This window comes from Schistocerca gregaria, chromosome 9, assembly GCF_023897955.1.
Source record: "Schistocerca gregaria isolate iqSchGreg1 chromosome 9, iqSchGreg1.2, whole genome shotgun sequence".
NCBI lineage: Eukaryota > Metazoa > Arthropoda > Insecta > Orthoptera > Acrididae > Schistocerca > Schistocerca gregaria.
The window spans coordinates 118445508-118470571 of record NC_064928.1 but is presented as its reverse complement, the minus strand read 5'-3'; positions in this window follow the sequence as shown (position 1 = coordinate 118470571).

The window sequence follows — 25064 nt, the reverse complement described above, 5'->3', positions numbered from 1 at the left end:
GATCACATAACTAATGAGGAAGTATTGAATAGGATTGGGGAGAAGAGAAGTTTGTGGCAGAACTTGACCAGAAGAAGGGATCGGTTGGTAGGACATGTTCTGAGGCATGAATGGATCACCAATTCAGTATTGGAGGGCAGTGTGGAGGGCAAAAATCGTTGAGGGAGACCAAGAGATGAACACACCAAGCAGATTCAGAAGGATGTAGGTTGCAGTAGGTACTGGGAGATGAAGAAGCTTACACAGGACAGAGTAGCATGGAGAGCTGCATCAAACCAGTCTCAGGACTGAAGACCACAACAACAACAACAACAACAACAACAACATGTGCAATATTTTCATATCTCTCTGATTTATACACCACAGTAAATATATTCCCTCTACGTCTCTTTCTCTCTCTATCTCTCTGTTATGCTTACTTTAGAGAGGTGACAACATTATATTATAGAGGGAATGAAAGTAAGCCCTGTTTTCCCTAGTGGCTGACACTTGGAGTAGCTGACACCTCCTCTCTCGCAGCGTCTGACACCTCTGGTAGCTGACACCTCCACACATCCATGTAGCCTACACCTGCAGTAGTTAACATCTACAACAGCTGGCACCCAGTGCAGTGTGGGAACAAGTTTGACTTGCTAATTTACAACATTTTTCCCCTTTTCAGGAAAGTATATTAGCTTCATCACCAGTACAACACACTCACACATCTGAGAAATATGTGTGTGCTGCTACTTGCCACAAAAAGAGAAACCTTGGCAGGATAGTGTTTGAGAGAGATGTATATGTCTTCTCGAATCTCAAGCCAGCCTACTAAGAGAGATGACAGCAGTCAACTCTGCTAATGTTGTGTGACATTCCTTCTACATCTACTGGATGTAGCATGAGCAACATATTATTATATGAGAGAATAGAACTCTCTAGATACGCACTCTAGTTTAGAAGAAGCAGACCACCTTTAACGACTAGAGGTAAGACATTCGTATTCACAGCACATGCGCATGAGTATGTTCTGGAGAAATGATTACCATTTCAGTCACCTCAGTTCAGCATGTGTCCTATCGCTTAGTAGGGTCTGAGTCTGCCATGGGCGCTGATAACTTGTTATGTGTACGATGACATCAAGACGTATAAAATGCAAATGGCCCCCTGTGGTATAGCCACCCATACTGCGTTCACTTGGCTGCAAAGTACATCTCGAGTGGTTGCTGTTGTGTTGGCAGAAGAGCCAACACCGTGTTACTAGTGGAGGCCGAAATGCACGCGTTTTAGCTCACGCAGGCTGGCGTGAGGAGGGAAGGACTGTACTGACGTGAGGTCTGGAACATGACAAGGAATTAGAATTCAGAAAGCGGACGGAATTAGTTTGATACTTAACTTTTATCCATTAATGATGAACGTCGCTCCTGACGGCACATGACTCACAATATTATCTGTTCAGAATACATTCATTGTAACTGAATATGGCGCCTTGCTAGGTCGTAGCAAATGACGTAGCTGAAGGCTATGCTAAACTGTTGTCTCTGCAAATGAGAGCGTATGTAGGCAGCGAACCATCGCTAGCAAAGTCGGCTGTACAACTGGGGCGAGTGCTAGGGAGTCTCTCTAGACTAGACCTGTCGTGTGGCGGCGCTCGGTCTGCAATCACTGATAGTGGTGACACGCGGGTCCGACGTATACTAACGGACCGAGGTCAATTTAAAGGCTACCACCTAGCAAGTGTGGTGTCAGGCGGTGACTCCACAGTTGGCATTGCACGACAGCACTGAACTGGTCTTTTCAACATATCCCACACATTTTCGATTGGCGACAAGTCTGGTGATCTGGTGGACCAGGGCAAAAGGCTGACTTACTGTGACACCACGAAGATATGCGTCTGTGCAGCAACATGTGGTTTTTCAACATATTGCTGAAACGTGGCGTCTGATGTGTTGTGCAGAGAGGGCAGGGCTACAGGTAGTAGGATGTCATTCACGTAGGTCACACTGATCACTGCTCCCTGACATGCACTAGCTGTGATCTGTCTCTGTACCCAGTAGCAGCCTACACCCTAGGGCCTTTATCTGGCGCTAAATGTCTTGTGTGAACGCAATGACTGCGAGGCCGCACCTCCCGTCTATGACGAACCAAAATGAAGCCATCGCGTTCACACAAACAGAACCTGGGTTCCTCTGAAAACTCTGAAGCCATTCCCATCCTCACTCACGTCGTTCTATACTCCATTGCCGTCTAGCATGTTTCTGCACATTAGTAAAAGGTAGGTGGAGACGACGCGCACGTAAACCATGCCGTAATAAATGGCGACTGACTCGCAGCCCTGATAGTGTACGAAGTGTTCCACTGTTGTGCCAGAGCCGAGAAGGACGCAGATCTGTCCTGTAGTGACATTCAGATGTGGTGCCCATCTTCTTGAGGAATGGTCTGGGTGGTGCGACATGACCCATCTCGTCATGTTGTATGGCCTTCCGTGAACCATGCTGCACAAACCTGCTGCACTGACAAAACACTTCGTCCCACATAAGCAGCAATTTCCTGGACAGATGAATCACATTATCTCACGCCAATAATGCGTCGTCTTTCAAAATCACTGATTTCACAGTATGGTTCGGGCATACGTCTGCGAGGAGTCCTGCACGTCTGCTCAATTCACACAGATCCATTATCTTAGGTTTACAGTGACAAGAGCTGCAGGCACAATTTACCAGTAGATGGTGTTGGGCGGCGATATCGACATTGACCTTCAACCTGCCGGCCAACATGGTTCAAATGCCAATCACTTATGCAGAAAGTACTAATCTACATGTCCTATGAATAAGATGATCCTGTCTCTATTCATTAGAGATGTTCTGTTTTTTCTGAACATTACTGTAAAATTTATTATAATTTTTTATATATTTCCATACAGTAGCAGTATATCACAATAGCTTCTAAGTTTCCATATAATGTTTTTACATTCAGCATTTTTACATAACGTTGTAGCCTATTAAACACACTCTTACTATGGTAATGTATATTCAGAGTTAAAATTGTAAAATGTTTTCAAATTTTTCACATGTAAACTATCTGAACAGTTATCATGGACATTTATTGATCACAAACACATGTGAACAAGCAATATTATATAACTTTTGTATTTGTCATAAAGTAGACATCATACTTGAACTCAGACAGCGTCAAGATAATGTGAACTGTGGAAAATAATAACTGCTACCAGACACAATAGATGATTTTATTTAACATGTGACTGGTTTCATAAGCCCAATTCTCCTACATGATCCATTGTTAACTCAAGAAATAGTCTAGCGTATTTTATCAGCATAAAGCTAAAAAACGTTCTCAGCAATTTTTTAATTATGAAAGGAATTTCTCAATTGAGAGTAACTGTTCTCTTATCGAAGATGTCAAAGTTGCACGAACTTCAGTGCATGGTAGATTTGCAATGGACATAATAAATCCTTACACCGGTGCAGCTAATTATGACACAGTCCAAATAATTACTAACAACCTACTGAAACAGATAAAGTTGTCCAAGGACCAGGCACATGATGTCATTTAGTTACTAGAACTAATTATGTCAAACCATTATTTCACTTTTAACAACAAAATATACAAGCAAGAAGATGATGTTGCAGCAGACAGTGACTTGACAGGAATCCTTGCACACATTTAGAGCAATCATATACAAAACTAATTCTTCAGTCATAAAGCTTATTTAAATAAAAAAGTAATTTATAACAAATGGTATGTTGATGATGTCATTACTTTGCACAGGGGCATAACCGAACAGATTTAAAAACTTGCAAACGCTCTCAGTAGCATATACAACAACACTACTATCACTGTAGAACATCAAGAAGCTAAATGAATCAATTTTCTTGACCTTAAGATCTCAAATGTAAAAAGCAAACAGGCCTTTCAAATTAAGGAAACCTGTTGCCACAAACAACTTTTCCTGCCACCCAATACAATACAGAAGGGCATTCTTCAGACCTATGCTTAATTTTGTAACAAAGTCATGCTCAATGGAGGCAACAATAATTAAAAAAGTGACTAATGTACAATTAATAAGTGAAAAACGAAAACTTTTTTGTAAAAGTGAATGTGGAAATGATGGATACACAAGCTATGTGTAACTACTAGAATATGTTACAACACATGTCTCTTAGCCACATCCAAATGTTTCATTTTGTCTGTTTAGTCATAATCAGATATGATGGGTTTGTTTATGATTTAAACAGTGATCTACAGCACTGAGTATGCACACATGTACATGAATGTAAGTCGCCTGAAGGTGCACACAAGCTCGAAACCGGTCATATGTACACAAAAAAATAAAAGAAAAAAGGAACACCATCTATTGTGACAGGCAGTCGTTATTATTGTACACCCTACAAAGAAACAGTCAAGGAGTTCAACTACATCCATTATGGATAAAATACATCATATTAAACTGGAATTAGCGAGTTTAATCTAGTCGATCAGTTAAAATTTACAACTGCAAGGCACAGTTTACATTTTCACATACAGACACACACACACACACACACACACACACACACACACACACACACACACACACACAAGTTTTTCATGTCTTCCATTATTTACATTTTTAAACGTACTCTCCCATTTCTCATTTTCTACATTTTTCAGCTAGTAACATTATTCACATTTTTTCAGGTATTTACAATAAAATCTATCATCTTCATCACTATCATTTTTCAAGTGACACTGAACCCAAGCCAATGTTCTCGTTTTAACCAGAAGTGTAGCATTCAGTGTAGATAAACGTAGAAGCTATTTGGTAGTTTGATTGAATTACATACTGTGCAATTGTTTTAACTATATATGAAGGTAGTATCTGTTCTCGAAAGAACAGATACCACTGATGACTGTGCAGCTTCTCTAGAATGCAATGATAATCAAATCGATACCCTAGCTGCAAACAGGCGTTGATGTACATAACTGGGGACAAGTTCAAAATGTGTGCCCCGACCGGGACTCGAACCCGGCATCTCCTGCTTACATGGCAGATGCTTCTATCCAACTGAACCACCGAGGTCACAGAGGATAGTGCACCTGCAAGGACTTATCCCTTGCACGCTCCCCGTGAGACCCACATTCCCCAGATGGCCACACCACTACATTCATTTAAAATGAAAAAATGAAAAAAAGGAACATAATGTGGAAAGTTACATGAAAATTTTAAATGTAAATCACTAATTCAAATTGTGAATGGCCGGGCTAGTGGCCCAGTGCTCTTCTTCCCATCGGCAGATGGCAGTACTTTTGCCAGTTTTCTTCCTCCTTCACGTAGGCTACTCCATGCTCCGCCCTCGCTGGTAGCACATTGCGTCTTGTACTCGTCCACTGCGAAGCTCCGAGTCACAGCACCAGGTGTAAGACGTGTCCCGGTACTCTTGGCATAATTCTTTACCCAGGCAGTCGTCTGTAGTACTGTCTGGTGTCACTTCGGCATTGACTTAGGTTTTACAGCACCTGGCCCGACTGGTGGTTTTCAAAAAATTCTTATGGTATCTTTTTTTCATGTATATCGCTGCGTATAAGGATTCTTTCCCGTCTCTTGCTATTTTCAGTATGACATCTGAAGATGAACATATAAGAGCCCACAACCGGTGGTGTCCTAAACAAACGAACTTACAACTGTAGCGGAATTTTCAACCTCTGGTATACGGCTCAGTTGCGGATGTTCCTCCGACAGGACTGATTATATTAGGTTCTTCTAATACCCTTGTACCGTTTTCCTTGCACATTATACGTCCGTACTGTCTCAAGTGCCTATATTTTAGGTCAAAGACCAACAAATTTCACAACAGGTACACCATTCATTTTGTCTTTCATTAATCCAACTCCTTCTTATTCTCCAGCGGGATATCGTATCTTATACTTGAAGTATCAGACTTTGCGTGGACACTATTCGTAACATACTCATAACTATCTGGAGTTGTAATGTGATAGATTAAGCTATCAGTGTCTATGTATCACGGCATTAAATGTTTTACTGGAAACGTGTTCAATGTATATCCATAATGACAGCCGATAATAATGGTGTTCAAAATATTCAAAATTGCTGATGGGTTTATCAGAGACTTTATAAACCTGATCAATTCAGTTTTGACAATATTTTCGTTAAAACTAACAATTCTCTGAAAATGTCGTTTGGCAGTCAATGCACGTGCTTCATTTCTGCCTACTGGATATCACTAGTCTTAAGTCGTGCATGTTTCACAAATTTTGCGTCGTTTTTCCAAACACACTATTGCTTTTACTTAATCGTGTTTGTGTATTGATCTCAGAATATGACTTCACCCAAGGAGATTACCTAAATGATAAAATTCTAGGGATCTGTTTTAAAATCAACTGAAGTTGAAAACATTGTCTCAGAGCTCTATAATGAATAACATAAAGTACGAAACTAATTTCTTTGCTTTGTTACAGTCGAGTGTTCCTGACATTTTTGCTGGACATATGGGCAAATTTGAAAGTAAAACGTGAATACTGTCAAGATATTCCACATTCACTTCTAAAAGGTGCCCTATTTTGGAAGAGTCTGGTACGTTTTCAACACTGTCTGGAAAAAGCCATACAATATTTGATACTGGAAGCTGTAATGGCTACCCACATCAGAACTTGCTATGTAAGATTCGTCAGTTTTATCGTCTTAAGTAGCCATGAATCCTTTGTTGGCAAAGACATTACTGTAAGAACAATGGACAGTACCACCTGTAACGTCCACAATCTCGAGTTCTTCAATACTGATAGTAAACTGCAATTGCTTTAGTAATCTCCAGTGGAGAATTCATACGAAATCAGGTGAAATAATATAATGCGCAGGACTCAGTGAACTGAGTCATAAGGCATAGACCGGAAAAGTTTTCAACCACATCAGCGAGTTCAACAATTTTTCTTCCCTAGGGCCAGCAGCATAATGCATCAAATGGCTCTGAGCACTGTTGGACTTAACTTCTCAGGTCATCAGTCGCCTAGAACTTAGAAGTACTTAAACCTAACTAACCTAAGGACATCACACACATCCATGCCCGTGGCAGGATTCGAACCTGCGACTGTAGTGATCGCGCTGTTCCACACTGTAACGCCTAGAACCGCTCGGCCACTAAGGCCGGCCATAATGCATCAGTTAATAACATGATCATTAGGAAGATGCACAAGAATAGCTGCTTATAATATCTAATCTTCATTTACAACATACCGTTTCGAACGCTTTTTCAAATACCTACGAATAAAATTTTTGTCGGAACCGTATATAAATGTGATTATCTTATATATTAAAGTGACTGTATTGTACTAACGTTTAGAATGATGTGATGTCCATATTACGTCATTAGTGAACTGTCTTATACTATCACTGTTTTGGTAAGATAGTAAATGAGGTAAAGATATTGAAATAATACGTCAGTTACAGTTTGACAGTAGTACACTTTTTAAAACAGTTAACAGTGTCACGACAAGTTTAGCAGCAAACTGATTCTACCGGTTGTAATTTGTGGTAGAATCAGTTGCTGTCGTAGTTGTGACTCTGGTTTATATTCCGATCAAGTACACTTGCATACTGCAGCTAGTCTACTAACTACGCTGCAGCTATGACGTTGGCCTAACAGGAAGCAGTTTTAAAGTCAGATATAAGGAACACATTGTGGACAGCGAGAATAATCAATCGAGCTTCTCTCCACATTTGAAAAATCAAAACCGCACTTCTGATTCCATGGAAATTACACTCCAAAGTCTGCACAGAATACTAAAAGAATTTGCAATGATCATTCTTGAACAAATGGTTATCTATATACAGGCGAGAAAATACCGACAGCAAATATTAAACCAGCATACAGAATTTATTGAGCTCCTAGAATACGAAAATGGATACATCATAAATAACAAGCGCAACAGTCATATTGCAGAAATATCTATAGAGTGAGTGGCCGGATGCGCAGAACAAATTTTTTGTTGTCAGCATGGTCACGTGACCTCGGGATGCTGCAGATTTGTCCGTGGAGGGCCCTGTACGATTACGAGAAGGCCGGCCGGAGTGGACGAGCGGTCCTAGGCGCTTCAGTCTGGAACCGCGCGACCGCTACGGTAGCAGGTTAGAATCCTGCCTCGGGCATGGATGTGTGTTATGTCCTTAGGTTAGTTATGTGTAACCACAGGACCTCGTGTTACGACTCAAACTGTGTGCAATACGCTGATGATGCGCAACTTCACTCCCGACGTCCATCAGGAGGTCCATCTTTGCAACCACGACACCATTCAGCGCGGATGTGTGTTATGTCCTTAGGTTAGTTATGTTTAAGTAGTTCTGTGTTCTGGGGGCCTGATGACCTCAGATGTTAAGTCCCATAGTGCTCAGAGCCATTTGAACCATTTGATTACTAGAATATCTTACATGACTAGTGGAGACAGTTTATCTTCGTAGGTGCCGTGAATTTGGCTTAGATGTTTCGTGAAGATGATAACAATTTGTGTTTTACACCTGGAATAAACTGGTTTGAAGAGAATCAAAGGAATCCAAGGAGCTGAAGTCGGAAGAGTTTCTTTGCAGTTCGGATGCAATCATTATTTTTATCCGGGCCAGCCTCGCACTTTTTCGTGATTATAAGGCACTAAATCGTATTACCGAGTCTGATGTAGTATATTTTTAATGTGATAGTATTGCAAAACGACTTGACGTGGTGGTCGTGACTGCTGTACATACCGGTACCTCTAACACCCAGTAGCACGTCCTCTTGCATTGATGCACGTCTGTATTGGTTTGGTCGTGGTACACTATCCACAGGTGCATTAAGGCACTGTTGGTCCAGATTGTAGCACGCCTCAACGGCGATTCGGCGTGGATTCCTCAGAGTGGCATGTTCGATAGGGTTCATGTCTGGAGAACATGCTGGCCACTCTGGTCGACCAGTGTCGTTATCCTGAAGGAAGTCATTCACAAGATGTGCACGAGGGGGGCGCGAATTGTCAATGAAAACGAATGCCTCGCCAATATGCTGCCGATGTGGTTGCATTATCGTTCGGAGGCCGTTATGGCGCCTTCCATGACCGCCAGCGGCGTACGTTGGCCCCACATAGAGCCACCCAAAAACAACAGGGAACCTCCACCTTGCTGCACTCGCTGGACAGTGTGTCTAAGGCGTTCAGCCTGACCGGGTTGCCTCGAAACGCGTCTCCGACGATTGTCTGGTTGAATGCATATCCTACACTCATTGATGAAGCGAACGTGATGCCAATCCTGAGGAGTCCATTCGGTATGTTGTTGGGTGCATCTGTACCGCGCTGAATGGTGTCGTGGTTGCAAAGATGGACCTCCTGATGGACGTCGGGAGTGAAGTTGCGCATCATCAGCGTATTGCACACAGTTTGAGTCGTAACACGAGGTCCTGTGGTTACACGATGAGCATTATTGAACATGGTGGCGTTGATGTCAGGGTTCCTCCTAGCCATAATCCGTAGGTAGCGGTCATTCACTGCAGTAGCAGCCCTTGGGCGGCCTGAGCGAGGTATGTAATCGACAGTTCCTGTCTCTCTGTAACTCCTCCATGACCGAACAACACCGCTTTAGTTCACTCCGAGACGCCTGGACACTTCCCTTGTTGAGAGCCCTTCCTGGCACAAAGTAAGAATGTGGACGCGATCGAACCGCGGTATTGACCGTCTAGGCACGGTTGAACTACAGACAACACGAGCCGTGTACCTCCTTCCTGGTGGAATGACTGGAACTGATCGGCTGTCGGACTCCCTCCGTCTAATAGGCGGTGTTCATGCATAGTTGTTTACATCTTTGGACGGATTTAGTGACATCTCCGAACAGTCGAAGGGGCTGTGTGTGTCATACAAAATTCGCACTTAACTTCTATCTTCAGGAGTTCTGGGAACCGGGGTGATGCAAAACTTTTTAGATGCGTGTACAATGCTCCATCCGTTGACCACGCAGTAGCAGACGCATTTTAAACAGTTACTCCTCAAAACAGCGACGTCGGCTGGTAGAACAACGTCTTCATCAAGCACTACGTGGTGAAAAGGCACGAGGTAGAGGTCGCCTTCGGAATTTTGGCGAGGCTTAGTCGATGACGTCGCAGATACGACACTGCAACTTTACCGTGCTTACAGTGGCCAGAGGCAGTTAGAACCAGCTGTACCGGATTCCGACGCACGCGGCTTTCACCGCCAAGGTCCCACTAACCGACAAGGTTGTACCTCGTTAGATGCAAGGCATACGTCGCGTGTGACTTTCGAACGCAGCTGTACTGACCTTCCAGTGATACAACGACGCCACCGGACGAACCGTACTTGACGAGTTACGTAATCACACATGCGGCTTGTGACGACAGATATCGACGTTGCTCGGAGGCAGCGCAGCCACGTGCAGTAGGGGTGAGGAAGATGGTGACTTGTCTGAGGAGTGTAGCTGCCGGTACCGCCGTAGCTTCGGAAACGAGGTGGCGCGATGCACATCACCCTGCGCTCGTCCAAATGGCGGCAGCGGTCGCCATAGGCGCCGCAGCTCTCGAGTTCGAGCACCGGCGCCCACAACTGCGAGGTGAGAGCGTCGACAGGAGTGACCTTTCTCCTTTACCCTCGCTGTCCCAACGACTTTTTGTCACAAACGTTAAATTCGGCCGTGCTTGCATAGTCGGCTCAAGTTCGGGCGTCAGTGCATTGCCTGTTAGTAGTTGGGATGTGAAGCTTCCTACATCTCAATCGAACCTCACAGCAGACTTCAGTAATGACGTGTGAAAAATGCCAGATAGACGTAGATTTCGGTCTCCAAGAACGTTTGCCGTGGACTGTCGTGAGCCCTGGCACCATATTTTACTTCCCTTGGGTCTCGCCTGGCGCCACTAGCTCGTGTCTGCTATCGATTTGCTATCTGTCCAGTAAGCATCTTTGGCCGAAGTCGACCAAGGAGTAAGTGCCGTCTCTGTGGTACGTCTCTGGTGGGGGGGGGGGGGGGGGGAAGATAGTTGGTCGAAGACAGCGGTGATGGACGGTTAGAGCTGAGTTGTTTGGGGCACTGGGTTCCTCTGTGAGAGCAACGCTGGGCTGTTTTGAGTTAAATTGGTCCACGAAAGCCGCCTCCACCCGTCACAGGAAATTGGCTGTTGTACACGTGCTGTGTGGGCGTATCGGTCAGTTGCTGGGGTCTGCCTTCGTCGCGTGCGCCAGCTAGTGTGGGCCCCCGGCAGTGGAAAGGGGCAAATTTGTGGCCGTCCGATCGTTGGTTACTGACACCGCAAATCATCGGGTGGTATGGACTGCCACTTCACGTTGCTGTAGCCTGCTTCGTCTGCTTCGCCTATGATGATCTACCGGATACGCCATCCGACTGTTTGTTCAAAAATTACCATCTCAAGGCACCTCTTGCATCCATTCAGCGCCGACAACCTATACAAGATGAGTATGAAGTGCGTCTTCGTTTGACTACAGTGGTCCGAAAAGAGTAACCTTGAAGTCGTATCTCTCTAAATTGTGGCCTTAAGTTTTAAATTGCCAATTTCTATTGAACTTTTACGTAGCTGGCCCTTATCTTCTTCTTGTAAGCGTAATGACTGATGTAGAAGAAAGGGATTAAAATGTATGCTGCGGCCGGGACTCGTCGTTCGTGAAGTAATGTCAACCATAGTGCTGTGGTGGTGTAATGGTTAGCATTTCTGCCTGGTAAGCAAGAAGAAGCGGGATCCAGTCCCCGCTGCAGCACAAGTTTTAATCCGTTTCTTCTGCTTCAGTCATTATCGCAACAAGGAAGAGACTTAAACGTCTCAGGGAAAAGTATAATTATTAAAAGCATGTTATATTCGTCTAAACCGTCCCCTTAATGTTTAAAATACAAATTTCACCTGAACTTTTAAACAGTTGGCTGTTTTCTTATTAATATTATTAAAAGCATGTTATACTGCTCTAAACTGTGACCTTGAGATTTACACTGCAAATTTCAGATGAACTTTTATCCCAGCCTAGCACAAATGCTTCGGTCCAAATATCTCTCCAGACAGTTCAAAATTCGACTGTACAAAACCCTGATCCAGCCTATTGTTCTATATGGCTGTGAGACATGGAGTATCCGGAAACAGCACTTCCATAAGCTCCTTGTTCTTGAAAGAACAGTGCTTCGGAAGATCTTCGGTCCAGTTCCGGATGCGATTCAGGGGAATGGAGGATGAGGTACAACCAAGAGCTTGAGGAACTATACCAGTAGCCCAACATAGCAGGAACTGTCAAAGCCAAACGAATTCTGTGGGCCGGCCATGAGGCCCGGATGGAGGATCACAGATTGCCTCGGAAGCTCCTGGATTTCACACCTACAGGAAAGGGACCGCCAGGGAGACCCAAGAAGCGTGGTAGTGATGGACTCCATGAAGATTTAAACCAAGTGTCAACGGATGTGAACGGATGGCGGATAGCAGCAATGGACAGAACAGTGGAGGAGGAAACTTGTAGATGCGTGCGGTCCACTGGGCCTAATCACGTAGTAGTAGTACATCCATATCTACATCTACATTATTACTCTGCAATTCACATTTAAGTGCTTGGCAGAGTGTTCATTGAAACGCATTCATAGTATCTCTATACCATTCCACTCCCGAACAGCGCGCGGGAAAAACGAACACCTAAACCTTTCTGTTCGAGGTCTGATTTCTCTTATTTTATTTTGATGATCATTCCTACCTATGTAGGTTGGGCTCAACGAAATATTTTCGCATTCGGAAGAGAAAGTTGGTGGTTGAAATTTTGTAAATACATCTTGCCGCGACGAAAAACATCTTTGCTTTAATAACTTCCATCTCAACTAGAGTATCATATCTGCTACACTCTCTCCCCTATTACGTGATAATACAAAACAAGCTGCCCTTTTTAGCACCCTTTCGATGTCCTCCGTCAATCCCACCTGGTAAGGATCCCACACCACGCAGTAATATTCTAACACAGGACGAACGAGTGTAGTGTAAGCTGTCTCTTTAGTGGACTTGTGGCACCTTCTAAGTGTCCTGCCAATGAAACGCAACCTTTGGCTCGCCTTCCCCACAATATTATCTATGTGGTGTTTCCAGCTGGTTGTTCGTAATTTTAACACCCAGGTACTTAGTTGAATTGACAGCCTTGAGAATTGTACTATTTATCGAGAAATCGAATTCCAACGGGTTTCTTTTGGAATTCATCTGGATCACCTCACACTTTTCGTTATTTAGCTTCAACTGCCACCTGCCACACCATACAGCAATCTTTTCTAAATCGCTTTTTAGCTGATACTAGTCTTCGGATGACCTTACTAGACGGTAAATTACAGCATCATCTGCGAAAAACCTAAGAGAACTGCCCAATTGGCGCCCAGGTCATTTACATAGATTAGGAACAGCAGAGGTCCCAGGACGCTTCCCTGGGGTACACCTGTTATCACTTCAATTTTACTCGATGATTTGCAGTCTATCACTACGAACTGCCACCTTCGTGACAGGAAATCACGAATCCAGTCGCACAACTGATACGATACCCCATAGGCCCGCAGCTCGATTAGAAGTCGTTTCTGAGGAACGGTGTCAAAAGCTTTCCGGAAATCTAGAATTACGGAATCAACTTGAGATCCACTGTCGGCCATTACTTAGTGCGAATAAAGAGCTAGCTGCGTTGCACAAGAACGATGTTTTCTGAAACCATGCTGATTACGTATCAATAGATCGTTCCCTTCGAGGTGATTCATAATGTTTGAATGCAATGTATGCTCCAAAACCCTACTGTAAACAGAAGTCAATGGTAAAGGTCTGTAGTTCGATGGATTACTCCTATACCCTTCTTAAACACTGGTGCGACCTGCGCAATTTTCCAATCTCTAGGTAGAGATCTATCGGTGAGCGAGCGGTTGTATATGATTGCTATGTAGGGAGCTATTGTATCAGCGTAATCTGAAAGGAACCTAATCGGTATACAATCTGGACCTGAAGACTTGCCCATATCAAGCGATTTGAGTTGCTTCGCAACCACTAAGGTATCTACTTCTAAGAAACTCATGTTAGCAGCTATTCGTATTTCAAATTCTGGAATATTCGATTCGTCTTCCCTGGTGATGGAATTTCGGAAAACTGCGTTCAATAACTCCGCTTTAGCGGCACAGTCGTCGGTAACAGTACCATCGGCACTGCGGAGTAGTAGTAGCTGTAGTAAAAGCATGGTATATATTATATTCCCCCAGACTGTGGCCTTAACCTGAACTTTTGCGTTGTTGGCCCTATTATCATTATTATTATTAGAAGCATGTTATATTTCTTTTAAAATATGGTCTTAAGATTTAAATTTCAGTATTTATGTCTTTGATTTTAAGTTAAATTTTAACTTACCAGAATGAGATTTTCACTCTGCAGCGGAGTGTGCGCTGATATGAAACTTCCTGGCAGATTAAAACTGTGTGCCCGACCGAGACTCCAACTCGGGACCTTTGCCTTTCGCGGGCAAGTGCTGCACCATCTGAGCTACCGAAGCACAACTCACGCCCGGTACTCACAGCTTTACTTCTGCCAGTATCCGTCTCCTACCTTCCAAACTTTACAGAAGCTCACCTGCGAACCTTGCTTGTGGTAGAGCACTTGCCCGTGAAAGGCAAAGGTCCCGAGTTCGAGTCTCGGTCGGGCACACAGTTTTAATCTGCCAGGAAGTGTCAAATTTTAACTTATCAATAAATTGTTATTTGCATGAAATAATAACCAGTGGATTTGTGGGCCCGGTCCTTCCTGTTTTCCTTAACTTACCATTGTACGGTTTATGTCGTACTGCTGATGTGTCAAACACAATTTTGGGTGCGGATTTATTGTTTCATCACGCATCCGAAGTAGCTACTGGTTCGTCGAGCATCCGCCAGCGTACGCAGTGCATTAAACGCACCCTAGAACGAGGTTCTCTGCCTAGGTTCGATGACAGACAGGAAGTGACGCCTCACGTAGCAAACAGTAAATACGTGCCGTGTGCGCAGACAGTTTAGCACGACATTGTCCATGACACCAGGACTACACCCGGTCAACCAGTGTCTCAGCGCCCTCGCCGGTTAGTTCCCGATCGCTTCGCCGCAGCGAAGGCAGAATTCGAACTGTCTCGCTCGGGATCCGTCCATAGATGCGACAGTCAGTGGTCATCGCCACTTCATCTAGTAAGGAAAAAAGACCGGACCTGGAGACCACGTGGAGACTATCGGGCCCTCAGTACCATTACCATTCGTGATCGTTATTCGATACCACATATTAGGAATTCTACGCACATTCTGGCAGGTGCAACCATTTTTAGTCAATGATTGCCTGGAAGCCTATCACCAGATACAGGTAGCGCCATACTGTTACCGAAGACGGCTGTCACTACACTATTCGGCTTATCCGAATATCTCTGTGTGCCGTTTGGTTTGAAAAGTGCTGCACAAACTTGGCAACATTTTGTCGACGAAGTACTAAAAGGTTTACCGTAATGCTTCGCATACTTCGACGACGTCCCGGTCTTTTCGGCGTCCGGGAAACTGCACGAATTGCAACTAAAGACTGTTTACCAACTCACTGGTGCAGAAAGCATTTCGGTCAGTAAATCATAGTGTTTACTTCGACGACGTCAGGTGCTATTGATTGGTTGATTTGGGGGCGGGGGGAGGAGGAGGGGGAGACCAAATTGCGAGGTCATCGGTCTCATCGGATTAGGTAAGGATGGGGAAGGTAGTCGGCTGTGCCCTTTCAAGAGGATCCATCCCGGGATTTGCCTGAAGCGATTTAGGGAAACCACGAAAATCTACACTCCTGGAAATGGAAAAAAGAACACATTGACACCGGTGTGTCAGACCCACCATACTTGCTCCGGACACTGCGAGAGGGCTGTACAAGCAATGATCACACGCACGGCACAGCGGACACACCAGGAACCGCGGTGTTGGCCGTCGAATGGCGCTAGCTGCGCAGCATTTGTGCACCGCCGCCGTCAGTGTCAGCCAGTTTGCCGTGGCATACGGAGCTCCATCGCAGTCTTTAACACTGGTAGCATGCCGCGACAGCGTGGACGTGAACCGTATGTGCAGTTGACGGACTTTGAGCGAGGGCGTATAGTGGGCATGCGGGAGGCCAGGTGGACGTACCGCCGAATTGCTCAACACGCGGGGCGTAAGGTCTCCACAGTACATCGATGTTGTCGCCAGTGGTCGGAGGAAGGTGCACGTGCGCGTCGACCTGGGACCGGACCGCAGCGACGCACGGATGCACGCCAAGACCGTAGGATCCTACGCAGTGCCGTAGGGGACCGCACCGCCACTTCCCAGCAAATTAGGGACACTGTTGCTCCTGGGGTATCGGCGAGGACCATTCGCAACCGTCTCCATGAAGCTGGGCTACGGTCCCGCACACCGTTAGGCCGTCTTCCGCTCACGCCCCAACATCGTGCAGCCCGCCTCCAGTGGTGTCGCGACAGGCGTGAATGGAGGGACGAATGGAGACGTGTCGTCTTCAGAGATGAGAGTCGCTTCTGCCTTGGTGCCAATATTGGTCGTATGCGTGTTTGGCGCTGTGCAGGTGAGCGCCACAATCAGGACTGCATACGACCGAGGCACACAGGGCCAACACCCGGCATCATGGTGTGGGGAGCGATCTCCTACACTGGCCGTACACCTCTGGTGATCGTCGAGGGGACACTGAATAGTGCATGGTACATCCAAACCGTCATCGAACCCATCGTTCTACCATTCCTAGACCGGCAAGGGAACTTGCTGTTCCAACAGGACAATGCACGTCCACATGTATCCCGTGCTACCCAACGTGCTCTAGAAGGTGTAAGTCAACTACCCTGGCCAGCAAGATCTCCGGATCTGTCCGCCATTGAACATGTTTGGGACAGGATGAAGCGTCGTCTCACGCGCTCTGCACGTCCAGCACGAACGCCGGTCCAACTGAGGCGCCAGGTGGAAATGGCATGGCAAGCCGTTCCACAGGACTACATCCAGCATCTCTACGATCGTCTCCATGGGAGAATAGCAGCCTGCATTGCTGCGAAAGGTGGATATACACTGTACTAGTGCCAACATTGTGCATGCTCTGTTGCCTGTGTCTGTGTGCCTGTGGTTCTGTCAGTGTGATCATGTGATGTATCTGACCCCAGGAATGTGTCAATAAAGTTTCCCCTTCCTGGGACAATGAATCCACGGTGTTCTTATTTCAATTTCCAGGAGTGTACATCAGCATACTCGGACGCGGGACTGAACCGTCGTCCTCCCGAATGCGAGTCCAGTGTACGCTGCGCTACCTCGCTCGGTCAGGTGCTATTGTTGGCGTATACAGTGACAACAGCCGGTATCAGCGCACTGCAAGATAAACTTGCCATTATCGAAGAGATGGCTCGTCCCGTCGAGTATCACCACCTCCGCCGGTTCCTTGGAGCATTTGATTTCTACAGAAATCTGTATAATACGGCGGCCATCAAGGCACCTTTGACGTCAGCACTAGCCGGCAAGGACGGAGTGGGCAAACGATCTTTGCAGTGGATAAGGAGATACTGATGGACTTTGATAAGTTCAAGGTTTGTTTGCGTCAGGCAGTCATGTTAGCACACCAAATTCCTCAGGCGCGACAGGCAATTATTGCGACTGCCAGCCAGCAAGCCATCGGCGCAACTCTGCACCAGCGTGTCGAAGGTCATTAGCAGTCCTTGTACGTCTTCTCACGTAAGCTTAACGTCATCACAACTTATATGGAGGGCTTAGATAGGGAATTTTTGGCTACTTACAGATCACAAGGGGATTACTTCGCCCTCGCCATATTCACATACTCCTTTACCTTTTACCCAAGTGAACAGAGACTCATTTACAGATATTTTTCTCCTATTACGAGTATATAAAAGCAAAGCAGAAGGCGACATATAAGCAGATTTACCAAAGTCTTTATTAGCAAGTTCTGCCATATGATAGGTACGGTAAGCAATAATGTCTCTGTCAACAAAACTTTCAAGTCCACCAACACTAGGTACTCCTGTACCTCCGCGTACAATAGTGTAAGTAGGCTGTTCAGTTTGTTTTATTGGTAACGCCGCCGCCACGTATCGCTCTGTATGAAAATCACTGGCTGTGCCGTGTGCAGTCTGTGGCTGGTCGGCATTGTTGTCTGCCACTGTAGTGTTGAGCAGCGGCAGCTGGATGCTAACAGCACGTAGCGTTGCGCAGTTGGAGGTGAGCCGCCAGCAGTGGTGGACGTGGGGAGAGAGATGGCGGAGTTTTGTAATTTGTAAGACTGGATGTCATGAACTACCATATATATTTTGACTATTAAGGTAAATACACTGTTTGTTCTCTATTAAAATCTTTCATTTGCTAACTATACCTATCAGTAGTTAGTGCCTTCCGTAGTTTGAATCTTTTATTTAGCTGGCAGTAGTGGCGCTCGCTGTATTGCAGTAGTTCGAGTAACGAAGATTTTTGTGAGGTAAGTGATTTGTGAAACGTATAGATTAATGTTAGTCAGGGCCATTCTTTTGTAGGGATTTTTGAAAGTCAGATTGCGTTGCGCTAAAAAAAAAATATTGTGTGTCAGTTTAAGCACAGTCTTGTACAATTTTTCTAAGGGGACGTTTCAATAGCTACAGTAAACCATCCGTTACCATGACCAAAAGAATCATTAATATCTAAACTAAAATTAAGACGACAACCACAAAACGCAGACGGTCCGTCCAGCAAAGCTTGGGCAGCAACCGATTTGACTGGTATACGATTCTTCTTGTCTCCAGAAGTTGTAGCAAATTCGATGTTCTCGATGGTTTTGTAGACTGTCTGTTTAGATAGTAAAGGAAGAGATTCAGCAGCGTATGGCAGCCATAAACGTCGGGTCGAGTTCACTACAGGTAGCAGCCTTGAATGTCGACCCGATACGTTACGAGATAATAGCACGAGTCTCCACCACGAGCCGAGTGCACCATGAGGAGTGGTCTCAACCAACTCAGACTGCCAGCGCGGTCAGATTGTCGGTATCCAACGTGGGCGGAACCATCTCCTTCACCAAGCAAAACGCCTAGCAGGAGAACAGAAAATTGGACAGTCTAGGACAACACTCCAATCTACTCTAATTGTGGATGAGAACGCTTCTGAAGAAAAACAAGCCGACAGTCCTAAGATTTCTGTGCCGTCATACCTCAACCGTCACAAACAGTTCTCCTCACGGCAGTTATTCACAGACGATTATAGTCGACTTGTGAGCCGAATCTCATAGCCATACCCTGGGGAAGTTAGTTTTGCAACACAACGTCCTGTACGGAGGTGAGGCGGTTCAAGATGAAAATCCTCCACGGGCGACAGGCACCAAGATGAACTTGTCATCACTGATGGCCAACTAGGTCAGACTCTAGTCGACCCTGGGGCTTCCTTTACTGTAGTGTCAAATGCTTACTGTCGCCAGCTAAACAAGACTATGTTGCATGATATGAAAAGACTGTGCTGAAGGCTGCAAGTGGGAAATACATCCAACTGACAGGAATATGTGTTGCAAGAGTAAGTGTCAGTAAGAGAACACAGGCAATCGAATTTGTCATTTTCACAGAATTTTATTCTCAGATGGGGCTTCTTGCATGTGCCACAGGCAATAACAGACTGCAGAAGATGGAGCGCCAGACGGACGTACCTATTCCGGCAAGCACACACAACAAAATGTACTCTGGATGGATCGTAATCTAGAACAGCAATTTCAAATCGAGATACACAGTTAAATTGGCGATTGGAAACAGCTACTAGAGTCACGAAAGACATCTGCGTGCCAGCGATGATCATAAATATGTGAGTGGTGAATGAGAACTGTGAATCACTGACTGTGACAAGTAGCTGCACCTCATCCTTAAAGAAATGTGTTTAGGGACAGCCGAAAAAGCAGCAGAAGAAAAGTAAAATTTTATTGGCTAGTACTATTGACCGAATTAAAATTTAAAATGTTGACAAAATCTGTTCATGAGAAGTTACAGTCTTGTGTTAGGTTTAATAGATTTAGACTATTATTCAAGTTAGAATCTGTCTCTCTGTCTTGATGGAGTGTAACGCATGGTGCACAAATTATCCAGACTATATTCATCCCACATCCTTCCACTACCACGTGGACGATTTTCATATTCTCTCGCTCACCATGCGCAAGCTGCTAGCCCTGCAGAAAAAGTGAACAAAACCTTTTTTGCGGGAAAATTCTTGTACTTAAATCTTATACTGCTTTAAGTTTTTGCTAAAGGCGGCAGTTTTAGAATTATTCAAGAATAACGTACAGAAGAGGTCTTCAAACGCGTTTTGAACAGTGGCCTTCCACGAAAATGTATCCCTCTACAAAATTTAACTACAATAAATTTCATACATTGTACATACAAACCAGAGAACGTGAAAACCGTTTATGTAGCATTTGAAGGTACTGTGGGATGCATGAAGCTATATGTAGAGGCGGCTGAATCAGCCCTTATAGCCAGTGGATTTGTACTGACTATAGAGTGAGTACTTATTTGCAGTTGTTAAGCGGGGAACTGAGTAAAAAGATTCAACGGCTGGATCAGTCAGCTGCCTACCACACAGCAGAGCCTGTGCTACGTGCAACAGACTGTCAATATGTATTCGTAAATGTCAGTTTCATTGTCTACAATAATTTTCACATCATGGGGGGTATTAAAATCGTCACCTCAGCTCTCCCAACATCTGAAGAGATCCAGAGGCTTAAATCGCATCCCTCTCCAACACAAGTAGGTCACCTGCATGATATGGAATTTTAGGTATTTGAAAAACAAGTCAGGCTATGAATTATAGCAGGTTACTGTTCTAAACTTGATCATGATCAGTCCCATTCCATAACACAAATTCACACACATCTTGAAGTACACTCCTAGAAATGAAAAAAAGAACACATTGACACCGGTGTGTCAGACCCACCATACTTGCTCCGGACACTGCGAGAGGGCTGTACAAGCAATGATCACACGCACGGCACAGCGGACACACCAGGAACCGCGGTGTTGGCCGTCGAATGGCGCTAGCTGCGCAGCATTTGTGCACCGCCGCCGTCAGTGTCAGCCAGTTTGCCGTGGCATACGGAGCTCCATCGCAGTCTTTAACACTGGTAGCATGCCGCGACAGCGTGGACGTGAACAGTATGTGCAGTTGACGGACTTTGAGCGAGGGCGTATAGTGGGCATGCGGGAGGCCGGGTGGACGTACCGCCGAATTGCTCAACACGTGGGGCGTGAGGTCTCCACAGTACATCGATGTTGTCGCCAGTGGTCGGCGGAAGGTGCACGTGCCCGTCGACCTGGGACCGGACCGCAGCGACGCACAGATGCACGCCAAGACCGTAGGATCCTAAGCAGTGCCGTAGGGGACCGCACCGCCACTTCCCAGCAAATTAGGGACACTGTTGCTCGTGGGGTATCGGCGAGGACCATTCGCAACCGTCTCCATGAAGCTGGGCTACGGTCCCGCACACCGTTAGGCCGTCTTCCGCTCACGCCCCAACATCCTGCAGCCCGCCTCCAGTGGTGTCGCGACAGGCGTGAATGGAGGGACGAATGGAGACGTGTCGCCTTCAGAGATGAGAGACGCTTCTGCCTTGGTGCCAATGATGGTCGTATGCGTGTTTGGCGCCGTGCAGGTGAGCGCCACAATCAGGACTGCATACGACCAAGGCACACAGGGCCAACACCCGGCATCATGGTGTGGGGAGCGATCTCCTACACTGGCCGTACACCTCTGGTGATCGTCGAGGGGACACTGAATAGTGCATGGTACATCCAAACCGTCATCGAACCCATCGTTCTACCATTCCTAGACCGGCAAGGGAACTTGCTGTTCCAACAGGACAATGCACGTCCGCATGTATCCCGTGCCACCCAACGTGCTCTAGAAGGTGTAAGTCAACTACCCTGGCCAGCAAGATCTCCGGATCTGTCCCCCATTGAGCATGTTTGGGACTGGATGAAGCGTCGTCTCACGCGGTCTGCACGTCCAGCACGAACGCTGATCCAACTGAGGCGCCAGGTGGAAATGGCATGGCAAGCCGTTCCACAGGACTACATCCAGCATCTCTACGATCGTCTCCATGGGAGAATAGCAGCCTGCATTGCTGCGAAAGGTGGATATACACTGTATTAGTGCCGACATTGTGCATGCTCTGTTGCCTGTGTCTATGTGCCTGTGGTTCTGTCAGTGTGATCATGTGATGTATCTGACCCCAGGAATGTGTCGATAAAGTTTCCCCTTCCTGGGACAATGAATTCACGGTGTTCTTATTTCAATTTCCAGGAGTGTATATACCTTCAATGTGTGGTAAGTGGCTCCACTCTCTACACCCCATTCTGCAAGTGTCAGTAATTCCTTATTGGAAAATATTTATGCGGCGTACCAGTAACACAATATGTTGATAGAAGTATGGTAACTTCCTGCCCATTCGTCAATTCATCGACAAGAGACTACAACACAGTTACACAGTTCTAAAACAGCAATTAACGATAAAAAGCAGCGAGGTGCCACATTTACCAATCCCATCCATTTGCCACCAGCGCTACAAGGTCACTGACAACACAACACTTACAAATCAAACACTTCCCATCCGCCGGTCGTAGTGGCCGAGCGGTTCTAGGCGCTGCAGTCTGGGACCGCGCGACCTCTACGGTCGCAGATTCGAATCCTGCCTCGGGCATGGATGTGTGTGCTGTCCTTAGGTTATTAAGTAGTTCTAAGCTCTGGGGGACTGATGACCTCAGATGTTAAGTCCCATAGTGCTCAGAGTCATTTGAACCAACTTCTCAGCCAATCCAGAATGAGATTTTCACTCTGCAGCGGAGTGTGCGCTGATATGAAACTTCCTGGCAGATTAAAACCGTGTGCCCGACCGAGACTCGAACTCGGGTCCTTTGTCTTTTGCGGGAAAGTGCTCTACCATCTGAGCTACCGAAGCACGACTCACGCCCGATACTCGCAGCTTTACTTCTGCCAGTATCTCGTCTCCTACCTTCCTAACCTTACGGAAGCTCTCCTGCGAACCTTGCAGAACTAGCACTCCTGAAAGAAAGGATATAGCGGAGACACGGCTTAGCCACAGCCTAGGGGATGTTTCCAGGTTCGCAGGAGAGCTTCTGTAAAGTTTGGAAGGTAGGAGACGAGATACTGGCAGAAGTAAAGCTGCGAGTACCGGGCGTGAGTCGTGCTTCGCTTGCTGAGATTTTAGAGCACTTGCCCGCGAAAGACAAAGGTCCCGAGTTCGAGTCTCGGTCGGGCACACAGTTTTAAGCTGCCAGGAAGTTTCTCAGCCAATGTTTATAGGAACGTACACTCATGTGCAGGAAAAACAGAACACCTTGAACGGCTATACATAGGACATTTATTTTGACAGGACATGTAAATTAATATGTTCTACAGAAATGATTAGCCTTTTAGTCACCTCGGTTCGTCATGTGTCCTTTTGCCACTAGGCACAGAATCCGCAATGGGCCGTCCCAACTTGTCCCATACATGATGGCATCGACGCTTATAATGCGCGAATAGCGTCCTGTGGTATAGCTATCTGTGCTGCGTTCACGCGGTCCAAAGTTCATCTGTGCTTGTTGGGATTTGGTCACAGTGCTGCACCCATCTTTTCACCACATCACACACAGTTTCGACTGACGACAAGTCTGGTGATCTGACGGGTCAGGGCAAAAGGCATGCGGCCGAGCAGCAACATGTGGTTGTGCATTGCTGTGCTGAAAAATGGCGCCTGGGCTCTTGTGTGGAAACGATATGGCTACGGGTTGCAGGATGTCATTCACGTAGGTCACGCTGGTCATAGTGCTCTGGACACTCGCCAGCTGTGATTTGTGGTTTTACCCCATAGCACCCCACACCATGAGGTCTCGAGTTGGCACTGTTTCCATTTTGCGAATAAAGACCCTGTCACGTTACTCCCCTTGTCTGTGGGGATAAACAAACTGTATTCCTCTGGAAACACTATCTAATGCCGTTCCTGTCCCCACCGACGTCTTTCCATACACCAAGTGGACGAGGCGCACTTAACCCATGCCGTAATAAACTGCGACGGACAGTTGAAACCTCCCCTTAGAACAATTTATGAATGATTGTGCTGATAAACCCCTTACGTTATTTGATTTTCAAACAGCTGAGCAGAACTGAACGTACTCAGACATTTCTCTCTTTACTTATTCTGATCAACACTAAACTGACACACAATAGTTTTTCGCAACGCAATCTGACTTTCAATAATCCCTACAAAACAATGACCCTGACTAACATTAACCTATACGTTTCACAAATCACTTACCTCACAAAAATCTTCGTTAATCGAACTACTGCAATACAGCGAGCGCCACTACTGTCAGCTAAATAAAAGATTCTAAACAGGCTACTTACACAGTCACCCTTGACACTGTAAGATACGAGTATGTTACATTGTTCCACTGTTGGGCCAGGGCCGAGGAGGACTCAGATCTGTGCTGCAATGCCATACGGATGCGGTGACCATCTTCTTTAGGGGTGGTCTGGGTGGTCTGACCTGATCCATCTCGTCGTGTTCTACGGCCATTCTGCACACATCCGTTGCACTTCCGAAACCCTTCATCCCACACGAGCAGCAATTTACCTAGTCAATGCATCACATTCTCTCATGCCAACAATGCACCCTCTTTTCAAATTCGCTCATTTGACGGTACAGTTCGCTAATACGTCTATGAGGGACACTGCACTTATGCTCAAGTCACACTGAACCATTACCTTCGGTTTATAGCGACAACGAGAGCGACAGACACGTTTCACCACAAGTTTGTGTTGCGCCACGATATCAAGGTTGACCTTGAATCCGTGGGTAGACTTGATTAAAATGCTAATCACTTCTGCAGAATATACTAATACACATGTTCTTTGAATGTGAACGTCCCATCTGTAGTCGTTCAAGATGTTCTGTTTTTCTCTGAACATGAGAGTATTTTAAATGAAAGCTGACATAACAATTTGAGATAAGTACCCATTTAATAAAGTCAAAGCCGGCCGCGGTGGCCTCGCGGTTCTAGGCGCGCAGTCCGGAACCGTGCGACTGCTA